The 13,316-nt window shown below is 39.8% G+C and overlaps 1 long non-coding RNA gene across 1 annotated transcript; it reads right to left on the reverse strand.

Annotated features, from left to right (window-relative positions):
- Nucleotides 1-1,955: 1,955 nt before the first annotated feature.
- Nucleotides 1,956-6,092, reverse strand: LOC137186310 (uncharacterized). The gene is made up of 3 exons (XR_010928997.1): nt 5,931-6,092; nt 3,983-4,060; nt 1,956-3,023 (listed from the first exon to the last, which is right to left on the reverse strand). It is a non-coding gene; the product is annotated as an uncharacterized lncRNA (long non-coding RNA).
- Nucleotides 6,093-13,316: the final 7,224 nt, after the last annotated feature.

A 13,316-nucleotide genomic window follows, 5' to 3' on the forward strand; every position in this document is an offset into this window, starting at 1 on the left:
ACATCCATGCTACTGCTTTATCTGATTACAAGGCCAATACAAAGATCAAAAACTCTTCACATTTTACATAAGTAGGCCTTCCGTTTCTCAGAGGCCAGTTATCTCCTTGAGGGCAGTCGAAGTAAATTAGTGCAAATATTTTTCTTGGAAAGAGGACAAATCACATGCTACATTTTTTGTCACAAGTTGTGTTTTTCCAATTTGTGTGTGTAATTAGGGTGTGCAGCACCCAGACATCCAGCGGATAATCTGGCCTTTCTGTATTAGACGGGAAGTGGACCGTGAAAGTAATTGGTGAGTGTAGCACAAATTGGATCTAAGCATGATGCGATTTTTATTCCTCTGAGGCAATATTTGCAAAGCGATTAGAACAATGCTGCTGCTGCACATTTTCAAAAAGCTTTATTACATACGTGTAACGTTTATGATCGAATGTTAACAGGACCAGTAATCAACTCCGAGATGGGAGCTAGTACATGAAGCCTACCATCAACTGGGAGGAAGGGGGAAAACCTTAAGTTTACAACCGTGTCTTTGGCTGCTTTAAATGGGAATGAATAAATAATGAAAATAAAATCCAAATGGTTTTCATCACTCAACTGTTTCAAAACTGTTCCAATTAGGATTCCTATTAGATGCCTCTGAAATAAACTGCCAAATCAACCACAAAAAATATGGATTGCAGACTTGTTTTCTGCAAAAATATATCCCACAGAGAGACATTTTATTTCTGTTTCTGTTGGGAGAACTGTAGCATGTTTTACCCAAAGTTGTGTGAGACACTTACAAATAACATGATTAGAGACAAATTCATTAGCAAGTAACACCACTTGGTAATGAAATCTTGAGCTTGAGCGGGTAACCACTGGGGGTTCAGTAAGCCAGCCAGAATCACACTGGTGTGACCCTGGCATCGAAAGCGTAGAGACTGGTTATATCTGCAGTCTGCGGATGCTTCTAGCTGATAAATGGGGTTTTATCATTTCGGCAGAATCCGGGCCAGTATGCCTGGCTGAATACTGAACAGGACCCTTGTGTGGCTGGGTAGTGAGGACGGATGGGAAGAGGTTTTACTCTGAGGACAAGTAGGTGTAGGGGAACTGATGTCTTTAGAAACATATGGGTGTTTTGCTAACACACAAGCTCTTTCACACACTGACAGCAGGTTCAAGGTAAACAAGTTTCAGGTAACATGGTGCTTGAAATTAGCTGCAGCTAAATGATTATTCATATTATACTCAAATTATTTTCAGTATCTGTCAGTTACTATTTATTTGCTTAACAAGTTAGTCTATAAAATTCCAGAAAATGTTGAAAAAATGTGGGGCTGCTGACTGATTATTGTTTTGATCAATCGATTAATCATTTGGTCCTTACAATGCCAGAAAATGGTGAAAAATGTTGATCAGTTTCCCAAAGCCCAAGATGCAACCTAAAATGTTTTGTTTTGTCCCATCAACAGTCAACAACCTAAAGATATAGACATAGAAGACTAAAACCATAAAATATTCACATTTAAGAAGCTGGAACCAGAGAATAATAGTGTTTTTTTTCTCAAAAAGACTGAAATTGATTAATTGATTATCAAAATAGTAGATTCATTTTCTGTCAACTGATTAATTGACTAATTGCTACAGCGTTAGAAAAATGCCCGTCACATTTCCCCACTGTATAAGATGACATCTTTTGCTGGAAGGTTCATTTTTCAACTTATTCAACGCTGACATAAACGAGAGGTCCCTGAAGGGCTCAGACAATAATACAAACAACATAAACAGTAGGGCTACAACTAACGATTATTTTCATTATAGATTAATGTGCCAATCATTTTCTTGATAAATCAATCAACCATTTTTTCTGTAAAATGCCAGAAAATTGTGAAAATTCCTGTCATAATGTCTTAGAGCCCAACATGACGTCTTCAAATATCAGTTTGTCTGATCCACAGTCCAAAATCGAAGTTATTCAGTTTATTATCATGTATAAACACATAAAAGTTTCAATTCATCACATTTGGGAAGCTGCAACCAGCAAATGTTTGGCATTTTTGCTTTAAGAAATTACTAAAACAATTATTCAATAATCAAAATAGTTGCCAATTCATTTTTTGTCGATCGACTAATCAATGAATCGATGCAGCACTAATAAACAGACTAAGACAACTGTTCCACACTACAAATGGAGTATATCACTGTAAATTCTTATTAGTTAACCTTACATAAAAAGCATGCAAACTGATTGCCTTAAAAATACAGACTAACTGTAACTTGTGTAACTTAAAACATCCTTTATACATTAATGAAAAACAGGTTCCATTCTTCTCAAACAGTCTCATTTACAGTTACACATAATGAATCAAGGTAATGACAGTTCAAAGTTCAATTATGATTTTTTTTGCAACTGCTACTTTGAAATTGTGATTCACACCAACAATACAGTTTTAATTACTGAACATCCTTTATGAGAACCATTTCAGAACAGAAAAAAATGGAAACTTTGTAGAAGAGGCACAAAGGGCTGAAAACAGGGTTGGTCTGCACAATTTTGAATTGGTTTATCTCATTACTCAAAAGGTTTATCTCAAAAGGTCACAAAGCACACTTTAGTTTTCAGGTCTATTAACACATTCTGCCAATTTAAAATCGCATAGTGCTGGTTTAAAACAATTTTAAGAGACTGTGTGCAGCTATTGTCATGGCAAATACTGGCTTCTGTACACCATAAGCCAAAGCCCATACCAACAGGTAGAACTAAAAAATAACAAGCATCACTCTTTGAATGAAGCTGAAAGTGTTTTTCATGGCTTTAGGGTAGTTCAAGTGTAAAGCATATGACAGCCAAAACAAGGGGAAAAGTGCTTGAGGTAGGTTCTGGAGATCGTCCATTACAATACCTCCCTCATCGATGACGGCAGTAGACACTTGATCAAGGTGGAGATGATTTGGAGAGAGAGGCACACCTTCACTGATGACAGTCAGCACCCCAACAGATAATTGTGCCCAGGCCTCATCACTATCAGAATCCTGTATAAACCAAACAAAAACATTACAACAGGGAAATGTTGATAGGAATGATCAATTGTCTAAAACAGTCCAGTTAAGCACATGAAAGAAATGAAGTATTGACGTCTTCCTCACATTCAATTTTGTGCAAATACACAAATGCAGTATGGCAAGCGGGCACACTGTTAAGCTCCGCAGTGCAACCCAGTGACACAGAGTTAGCTGTATGGCTGCTTCATCGTATGTGTGATGCTACTAGCCTAGCTCACATGAGCAGAACTATTTTTTGTCATAGCACTGCCAGTGTGTCATCCTGTAGGTTGAATATGGGACCAGACACTGCTCTGTACAGCAACAGTGCTAAGGCAAAAAAACACTGTTTTGCTTGGGAGCTCAAAAAGCATGTTGAAAGTGAAACCAAAAGACATTTTCAGCTCAAAGGAGTTTAGGGAGGTGCTGGCTATGACCAATAGGACAGTGAATAAGCTGTTTATAAAAATACAGAATGTGAACACACCATGAATCTAAAATACCAAGTGAAAACGACAACACTGTATAAACTAAAGACAAACCAAGCTGAGGTCAGACACTAGTGACAGGTGAGGATATGATCCAACTGGTCTCTGGAATCAGGCTAGCTTCTGGTGTGGCCCTGAGCAGGTCCCTAGCCAGGCCTCAGTGTAGCCACTTTGGCTCAAACTAAACACACACTACTGAGCACAGTTCTACCAACAACACTGTGATCGTGACCAGAGGATGCTTGGATGTTGGCAGGACGCACAAAGGTTCATAATGTACACTATTAACAATACCAGCCAGTTGTGATCAAAGGCCTGCATCTGGCTGGAGCAAGTGCCAGAACTCAACAAGGTTTCACAAGAGTTACCACAATGTCCACAACTGAAATACTTCTTCAGGTTGCCAACCCAACATTACAATTACCACACACAAATGAGGTATATAGGCTACTGGCTTCTCACCTCCAGTGTACTGAGTCCCACGTTGATAAAGCAGCTGTTCGGTGAAGAGTCCTCAGGCAGTTGCCGCAAGCACTTCTTCTGAAAAGGATAAAGAATTTTTTAGTTAAAAGTAGGTTCCACTTAGTGTTGTGGTTTGTATATTAGAGACACATTCATTTATGTGTGCAAGCTTTACAGGCATTACAGGAAAATACTTGTTTTTGATATAAATGTAAATGCATTTATATAAATATATATTTGAGGCCTCAGTCATAAAAACAATTCAAAAGCAGCATTTCCTTTGTATTAATTTAGCAGTAGTGTGCCAACACAGCAAAGAACAATTACTACAAGACAAAATGTGAAATTTAACATTTTAATTTGGTGTAAGTAAACCTAACACTGTTTCCCACAGAATTTTATGAGACTGTGGTGGGTTGACCTCAAACCCCCTTGAGAGGCCTGGGGTCAGGTTCTCCTGGAAGAAAATTTTGTAGGCTACATTTTAAACTTAAATGCATCCAGCTGGTGCACTTTGAGAGCAAAATTTAGATATAATAAATCCTATTTAAGTTTTAACAGCTAAATACATAAAGAATGAAAAGTACTTGTACAGTTTGTGACTATATTAATTATGTTTAATAAAGTACATTATTCATACTGATGAATCAGTGCATAAGCAGCATTTTATTTTCATTATTTGATCTTCAGGACTTCATAAGCGTCACAAGATAAATCTGAGTGACTGTGAGATCATAATTTGTGGAGGAAAGAAGAAAAAACTGAATTCTGATACATACATTTGGATTCATTTTCCATAACAATTCTGTTATCTTTGCGTTTTTGTGAAATATTGGGAGTTATATCTCTTTTGGGTTTTATGTATTTTAAACAAAGTTTAGAGGAGCGAGAGAGTCACAGAGATCTGAAACATGATAAAGAGACAACAAAGGTTATACACTGATTTAGAACCGCTGGTTTAATATAATGCAGCGTAATTTACAAGCTCATCTTAATTCATGTCAAATGTTAATCTGAAAAGTACCTCACCACTAGACGCTGCTCCCTACTTTCCTGAGATCAATAACCGCTGTTTACGCTCTCTCCTCTTCTACACTCTGCTATTATGGCAAGCCATAGAAAGGATGTCTCTACTAGAGAGATGTGTCAGAGAAGAGCTGCTTTTTCGGCGAGGACTACGTTAGACGTGTCGGGCACTCCAGGTAGCCGTAGCCCCAGGCCAGACAACAGGCCTGTTAATGCTAATGTTAGCACTAGCATAGCCTCCTCTGCAGAAGCTAACTTACCGGTTGCGTGTCCTGGTCTGCAGTCACCTCTCTATGTTATTATGAGAAGTGTAAAAATATTTTCGGCTCATTATGAAAATGAGGCGAGACAAACAGTCTGGGCAACGTAACGTTAATTAATGGGAAACACTAAAGTTAACTTACTGTTGCTGCAGCCTCTTGCCAACTTTCAACACAGTTTTCCAGAGACAACAGTTTTTGGCTTTACAAACAATGTTTGAAAACGGAAAACAGGCAGTACAGTTAAATATGTCACTTAATTATCCAACCAACGTGGCTGCAAACCGTACATTACAACAAGCCTAATTTAATGTTGCCTCTGCAGCAAACCCCGTTCATGCTGCATTTACTTCTAACTCGGAATTTCCATGTTATAAATTTCCAACCTGCCACCAAAATGTATTTACTATGTCAACGCGAGAAAAACAGAAAACCAGCTGTACCATTTCAAATTTTGGACTTTTAACTTTAATTTCGGAACAATTAAAATAGGTTGTCAGGCGATCCAGGGACGGTGGTGAGAAACCGCCAAAACATGCCTGAATAAGTTCAACCAATCGAATATTGTGCAGTGCCTGTTAGCTAAGTCAGCTAGCGTTAGCTCTATAGCAACAGTCAGAAACACAAATTCACACACAATTATCGCTTCCCTTATAACTTACCTTATTATTCTTCAAAAGACAAAATGAGACTTCATGAAATGGTCAAAATCCAAGCCGTCTCTCTTTCTTTCTTTCTTCAGCTTCTACACTGAGTCCACATCAATCCACCCTGTCCTGAGCAGGAGACTGAATTTTGGCTTCTGCGCACGCTCACACCTCAGCCTTTGTTGCTACTTATTGTTTTGAGTGATGATAAAGTTATCGTCATTCAAAACAATAAGTAAATCGTTTTTTTTACCCTGCAATTAACTGTAATTTCATAGAAACCACTAAGATGTGCATATTGTTGATAACCGAGTAAAGTTAACTAATATATGTAAGTCACGACAGTTATGAGAATTTACAGTGCACAAAATATCCAGTTAATATGCATACACAGGTGTGATACTAAAATTTGTTTTTAATATCCAGTCTACTCATTGATATAAATGATGTGGATGACAAAAACTGAGTATTATAACAGCAGGATTTACTGCAGGGCTGTTGTATTAGACTGCATGTGTTTTAGTCAGGTGAACTGAGTGCAGACATTCTGTAATAAGCCTGTGTGGGCCATGCTGATGTTTCAGTTGCACACTAGTCTAAATAATTATGAGCTCATAGTGGCAACACTTTGCTGATCTCACCTCTCTGTTTCCAGCCTTTTGCTAATCTAATTGGTGGGGTTAAAAACTGGTGGGCTTCCTCCCACTTTGTGCTGCGTGCCTGTGGCAGTAAACCCCCATCAATTACCTGCTACAGTCTGTTTCATGCTGAACACAGAGGAACGTGTCAACACCCCAAGATACTGCTCTGCACACACATGAAAGCCTGGCCATCCAAACAGAGGAAAACCCCTGACAGCATAAATTACTGGGCGGAAAAAGGTTGAGGCACTGTACATGTATCAAGACTTGTCTACTGTCAGAGACGGGAGACAGGAAAACAAAGAGTAGAAAGGAGGGAACATGATGTAAAATGAGTGGTAGAGAGGAAGAGGAGGAGCAGGATATTTAGATATAGAGGGGCGATGGACAAGAAACTGGCCAGTCAACAGGCAGAGAAATTCTCCAGTAGTATCTTCCAGGGGACTGTCAGCTCCCATAAGAGTAACACCGTAAACAGGAAGCAAAAATAGCCTTCAGTCTTGTGCGGTGGCAAGACAAACAACCGCCGGCACAATCCAGATCCAGTGTGCTTATTGTGTAGTTTGTGGAAGAGGAGCTGTGGAACTTTTTGATGAGGGATATGTCTGGGTGCCTCCGCCATTGTTCGGCACAGTTGAGAATCATTTATCACAATAGGAGCACCTGGTGTTCAAAAAAAAAAAAAAAAAAAAAAGCTTTAACAGAGCAGGAGCTGGAACACCACAACCAGAGCGTCTCAGCTAACAAAGAGGGTGGAAATAGCAACATCTTTCTCCGCATCTCTCCCTGTTCCCCCTCACACCTCTCCCTCTTCCCTCCATCTCAGCTCTTCCCTCCCTTTCTCTGCCGCTTTTAACATGCCTCCATCTCCTCATGTTAATTTGCTGCTTCAGTGACACGCATCATTGGGGGAGTCATTTCTAATAACCCCGCCAACCCCCATACAAGTGCCTTTGAGTCATGCACTGAGATGTCATTCAAATTATTAAGCATAATGGTGACAATGATGCATTTCTAAAGCGTTGCTTCCTTCCTGACATGACTGCAGTTAGCTCAACACAGCCAACCAATCCTCCGATGTTGAACCCCATGTCTCATCTTCTTGAGGAAGAGCACGTACTGAGCTGCTGGGGTGAATCATTTCATTTCCCTGAGCGTTTTGCCACAAGAAAAATCTTTTTATTTCTGAAGGATCTCGGCATGTCACAGCCCCCTCAGTGTCAGCGTCTTATCACATGTCATGATGCAGGGTTTCCCATCTGAAAGGGTTTCAAGGTAAGAGGGTTAGAGGTTTCTTTACCTTCTTTTTCCTGACCTGAGTCAAAGTAGAGTAATTATTCATTCATGCCGGGCCGTCAGGGATGATGCGCGGATGACATTTTCCCTCAGCTGCTTTGTTGTTGCAGATCCAAGGCGGAAAGGATTGTCAGAGCCTATGCCGTCTTCTCCCTTACCCTCAGCTCGGTACAACACATCTCACCAGCTAAAGAAAATAACTGAACACAGCAATAGGGTTTCTTTTTCTCTCATTTACAGACTTCCGGGTATGAGCAACACATGCGAGGCAGATGGCAAGATGAAAACATAGTCACAAAATAATGTTTAATATTATTTTAGTAATGTTTTTTATTGGCGCAACATGAGCCGAGGTGTGAGCTGAGAGGTTATATACTCTTCCTATAATTTGCTGAGAGATACAGGGGCGGCATTACTACAGTCTGATCAAGAAACAGTCTTTTTATTTGTCCCTGTTTATTTTGCAATTTCACAAACACGGCTTCAACCGCCTGGATGATGCCACAGTGTTCTGGATTAAAAAAGCAGAAAGCAGATGCCTCACTAATAAAGACAATTAAACTGGCAGCTGCACCATCTGCTATTGTCCATGACCAAAGTAATGAGTGGAAAAAGGAGGAGAAAAGGAGGAATTTTGAGAAGGTAGCGGTGAGCAGGTGACATTACGAGTTTTGTCGAAAGCACCAAAAAACTGCAAAGTCACGACAGTCAAAACGGGTCGAACTGTGATCAAATTTGCATCCAATATAATATCTCTGATACAAACCTTTTTGAATAATTACTCCACAACAGATTATAGATGCAGGATAATATGAAATATCACTTTAACCTAATCTCCTGCATTATCCTTTCCTCCACCTCCTTTCCATTTCAAACCCCTCTCCGTTTTCCTGTGTGGCCTGAGCTGCAAAAGATAAGTGGTGGGGCAGCATGTGTCTACAGTGACCTTGCTCGTCTGGGGGTGATTAACTGATTATGCCTCAGAGAGTGGTGACATTCATGCTTGGAAACCAGCAGTGGACACATCACCACAAAGGAACATGCAGCAGCAGCAGGTGAAGAAGAAGAGAAACCTTTATCAGCAAGAGAAGACCAACGTTTTTTCCTTCACCAATGTGCTCTGTTTTTGCTGCAGGACATAAAATGTTACAGTACAAAAAGCATTCAGTGAATTAGTCCTGTCACATCTAACATTGTGTTGGGCTCTGTATGCGTGTGCAGCACACTCCGGCTCTGATTGGATTAAGTCCGTTTATTATTCTGAAGTTTATTGTATAAATAAATGAGCGTATTATTCGGCAGCGCCATTGAAAACAGACACAGCCTTGTAACATTCAAAGAGGAGGGCAGATTTTCAGCGCAAGTCCTTGGCACAGACTTCTATCTGCAAAGCTCTGCTGATCACACGTGTTGAAATGCCACTGTGTGAAAAAACATAAGCAAGCTTCCATAGTTAGGTTGATAAAAAAAATATATTTCTCAGTCTTGTGCTTCATCCACGTGTATGTGTGTGTGTGAGTGTGTGTGTGTGTGTGTGTATGTGAATGACAGTAAGGAATGGTTTTGCATATTTCCTACTTCATACAAGCAGAGACAAAAGCTGGCCTTGGCAAAGCTGCTTCTTTTTCTTTGGTGCAGTTTTCAAGCAGAAGGCAGAGCGTGGGATCAGAAATGCTTCTTTTTCGTGGACAAGATTTGAAGGACACACAGAGGAACACGTGTCTTTTGGGCTTATATTCAGAGAAAACATTCCTGAATTTATCTTTTTATGTTCACTTTGATTCTTCTGGATATACACTACAGGACAGATATGATCTCTTGTTTCTGGTGACTTACATACAAAAACCTCTGCAGCAGTCGGAATGAAGATAACATAATATGCTACAAAACCTTCTTTGACTAGAGTTTTGCCTTACAGCTACAAGACAAACATTCGTTACTGACTGGATTTCTGTTTTTACATTTGCCTCATTGCTTTCTATGGCAGAATCCAGTCGCAAATACTGTCGGACCCAGTCTTTAATTAACCAGAGTCAGACAAGGTTTTGGGGTGTCTCCCACTGTGTTCGTTAACACACATCATTAATCAAGGGGGGGTTCCATTAAGCAGGTCACTCAGGATCATGCTAAACAATTAAGCTTTGATTAAGAGATTGTTCATCAAGCCATCCCACAAGCAGCCAATGGCATGTTAAAAGCCCACAGGAACAGGATGTCTTGCACCTAAAGCTTTGTACCCAGAAACACTGGTACACCCTGTCAGTGTATGACAAGCGTACTTAAATTCAAACATGAGTGGCAATGTGTGCGGTGCTAACAAGCATACATATATTCACACATGCTTTTCAAGTCAGCGAAGTAAAATCATGCAGCTTTTACCTTCCCTGGATTTCATTACAATATATGACAATCAATTACTGTTTATTTCTGCCAACAGAGTTTTCTTTTCTCCTGAATAAAGTCTCTCTGCTTTCATGAGCATCCCTGCTCTCAGTGCGTGTGAATAGTCCCTTTTGAAAAGACTGCAAGGTGAAATGCAACGCCCCCTCCTACTCCACACCTAACCGAACCGCAGATCTCAAGGAGAGCAGATAAGTGGAGAGAAAGGAAAGTGTAGGCAGGCAAGGATGTTGGTGAATGTGAAGAGAAGAGAGTGGGATGAAAAATAGAGAAGCTAGAGGAGTTGTATAGAGGCAACCTCAGGGTCACCATCACATAAAAACAATAGAGTCCATCGATCTGTCTATCTATGACAGGCCGAATAATGTTAACATCTCATGGAAAATGACTTGAACTTTAATAATTTACAAAACTTATAAAAATTAATCACAAACACTCCTACAAAAGGTCCCATTAGGTTAACTGCCAATTAGCAGCACTTGTCAACTACAAAAGAGGTCTGTTAATCAGCACTCTGTTATGCAATTTCTAAAAACAACATAAGACAACTAACAGAGCTCTGAAGTGGCCAAATCGTCTGTGTCTGAACTGCAGGTTCAAAATGATTTGATTGCTAGATCACAATAACACACATACTGTGTGAAACAAAGACAAACTGCATCAAGAAATAGGAACATCAGTCGCAAGCTGATATTAAACAACAGCGATATGATGGAAACATTTCATACTTGAGATTTTGTGTGATGCATCTTCAGATTTGCAGAGTAAGATATAAATATTAAGATTTCCGCAATATTGTTGTGTGTGCTAATGTTTTGCACTCTGTCGTTGCACAACAATCTGTTTTTCTTGTTGGTTGTTGAAACATAAGTTGTTCCTAGCACTCTGCTTCATTACTTACTTTTGATATATGCCATGTTAAATGATGAGAGGTTAATGTATTGAGATCACGTAAAGTCAGATACCTAATTTCTTTTAAATAATCAGAGCTGAAAGAATTTGTTGATTTGTTAATCAGCAGGAAATTGATGGTAATGATTGATAATCAGTGAGTCATTTTAGTAATTTTTCAAGTAGAAATGTTGAACATTCTCCTGTTCCAGCTTCTCCAATGAAAGGATTTGCTGCTTTTCTAAATTCACTGTCATGTATCTTAAGGTTTTGGACTGTTGGTTGGACAAATAAAAAGCATATTGGGCTCTGGGAAATTAGAATGGACATTTTTCACTATATCCTCCTGACTAAACTAAAGGATTAACCAAATAACCGAGAAAATACTCATCAGATTAATGCACAATGAGCATAATTGTCAGTTGCAGCCCTCATAAAGACAGAGATTATCCACCTTGCCCTGGCAAATTCTCAACATTAACATGATCACTATCATTCCAACTCTCTGCCATTAAAGTCCATTGATCCTCCCAGACTCAGCAGTATGGAGACAGTAGGCTTATTAAAGTGAACTGCATTCAATGAGCTGGGCTAGTCTGTCTTATGACACAAAGCTTAATTAATGGAAAGTGTTGGTCAATAACACCATGCTTTCATCCAAACAGGTGGAAAATTATTTGGCTTCCGGAGTCATTTATCAAATGTGGAGCTATGACAGAGATATATAGAGAGATAAAGGCTGAGCCAGACAGAGAGAGAGAGGGAGAGAGAGAGAGAGAGGGAGGGAGAGGGATGAAATGCTAATTTTTGCCGCTTGTCCCTAGCAGCTGGTCTAGCTGTTTGACATGTGTGATGAATGGTGTTGCATTGGTACTGCTGCCCTCTCACCTCCGCTCATTGTCACCAGTCCACAGACAAAGGGGAGGAAAAAAAATCCTGCAGCACGAGCACTAGATGCTTCCTTTCATCAACGCATCCACACACACACAGATATATGCAAGCACATACTCAGCAGCTCCCTTCTCCCAGCGCAAACACATTGGTACAGACATCAAAGCACTCACACATGCACACTCACACACTCTCTTACACTGATAACTTGTATCTTACTGCAGTATGCATTTGCTGAGCAAAGCTGATTTGCTTCTGCCTGGCTAACCAGTTTTTGCTCTCTCCACAGACCATCTCCACCAACATCTGATGCAACAATTACACATCCGTATGAAAGCACAGGCTTCTGGGAGTATGCAGAGACACAGGTACATCACTGCAAACTGCACATTCGCTGCACACTCCGGTGGAGGTGAGAAATGACAAAGAGGTGGAAGAGTGCACACTGGTAAACAGTTGGAAATAAAAGATGGGAGTGGAGGGGGAAAGTTGCTTTGTTAGCAAGGAGCGGTGCAGTCATTACTTGTCCTGCCCCCCAGGCACAGGCAGAGGAAGAGGTGTGAAATGGGAGCAGTTCCTGCCTAGTCTGCACTGATGGGTTTGTTTAAAGGGTCACGATAGATTGTTGAACCTTTGCCATAAATATGAATGCAAAAATCTCCCAACCATTCCAAAGAAATATCATGAGAATGAGTTATGCACACAACATTATTCTTTGGCTCCGTGTGAGGTTATTTTACACATTAATGGCTTTACAACTCCTAAAAAAAAGGTTCTACCTCTGCAGTCTCTTCCTATTTTACAGTAATGTGGTTTCCTAAATGCCATATTTTAAAAAAAACCCTCTCTTAATTGCATGAAGGAATTAAGAGAAACATTATTAACAGCAGATTTAATGGCCAAGTGTTTACTTTATACTGGTTTCTAACAAGGCTTTAACATGTGCACATGGGCATGACAAACACTTCAGACAGGGAAAGTATCACTGTGACAGCAGTGCGAAGGAAGGTATAGAAAGATCATCACTCTAAGCAGCGCAACCTTGCATCCAAAATAAATAAATCCCACTAAAATTAGATTTGACGCTAAAGTAAACAAGTGTAAATAAGTCGGTTTCCACAGATGAGGAGGAAGCTATTTTAAAATTCAGACACACGTGAGTAAAACACAGTAAGTAAAAGCTGTGTGCTTGTGTACCACCAGTTCAATGCTCTGATAGATAAACAAACAAACAAACAAACAAATATGTTAATAAAATCTACTGGCTTCAGTGTCATCTAAA

This window comes from Thunnus thynnus, chromosome 7 (assembly GCF_963924715.1).
Source record: "Thunnus thynnus chromosome 7, fThuThy2.1, whole genome shotgun sequence".
Classification (NCBI taxonomy): domain Eukaryota; kingdom Metazoa; phylum Chordata; class Actinopteri; order Scombriformes; family Scombridae; genus Thunnus; species Thunnus thynnus.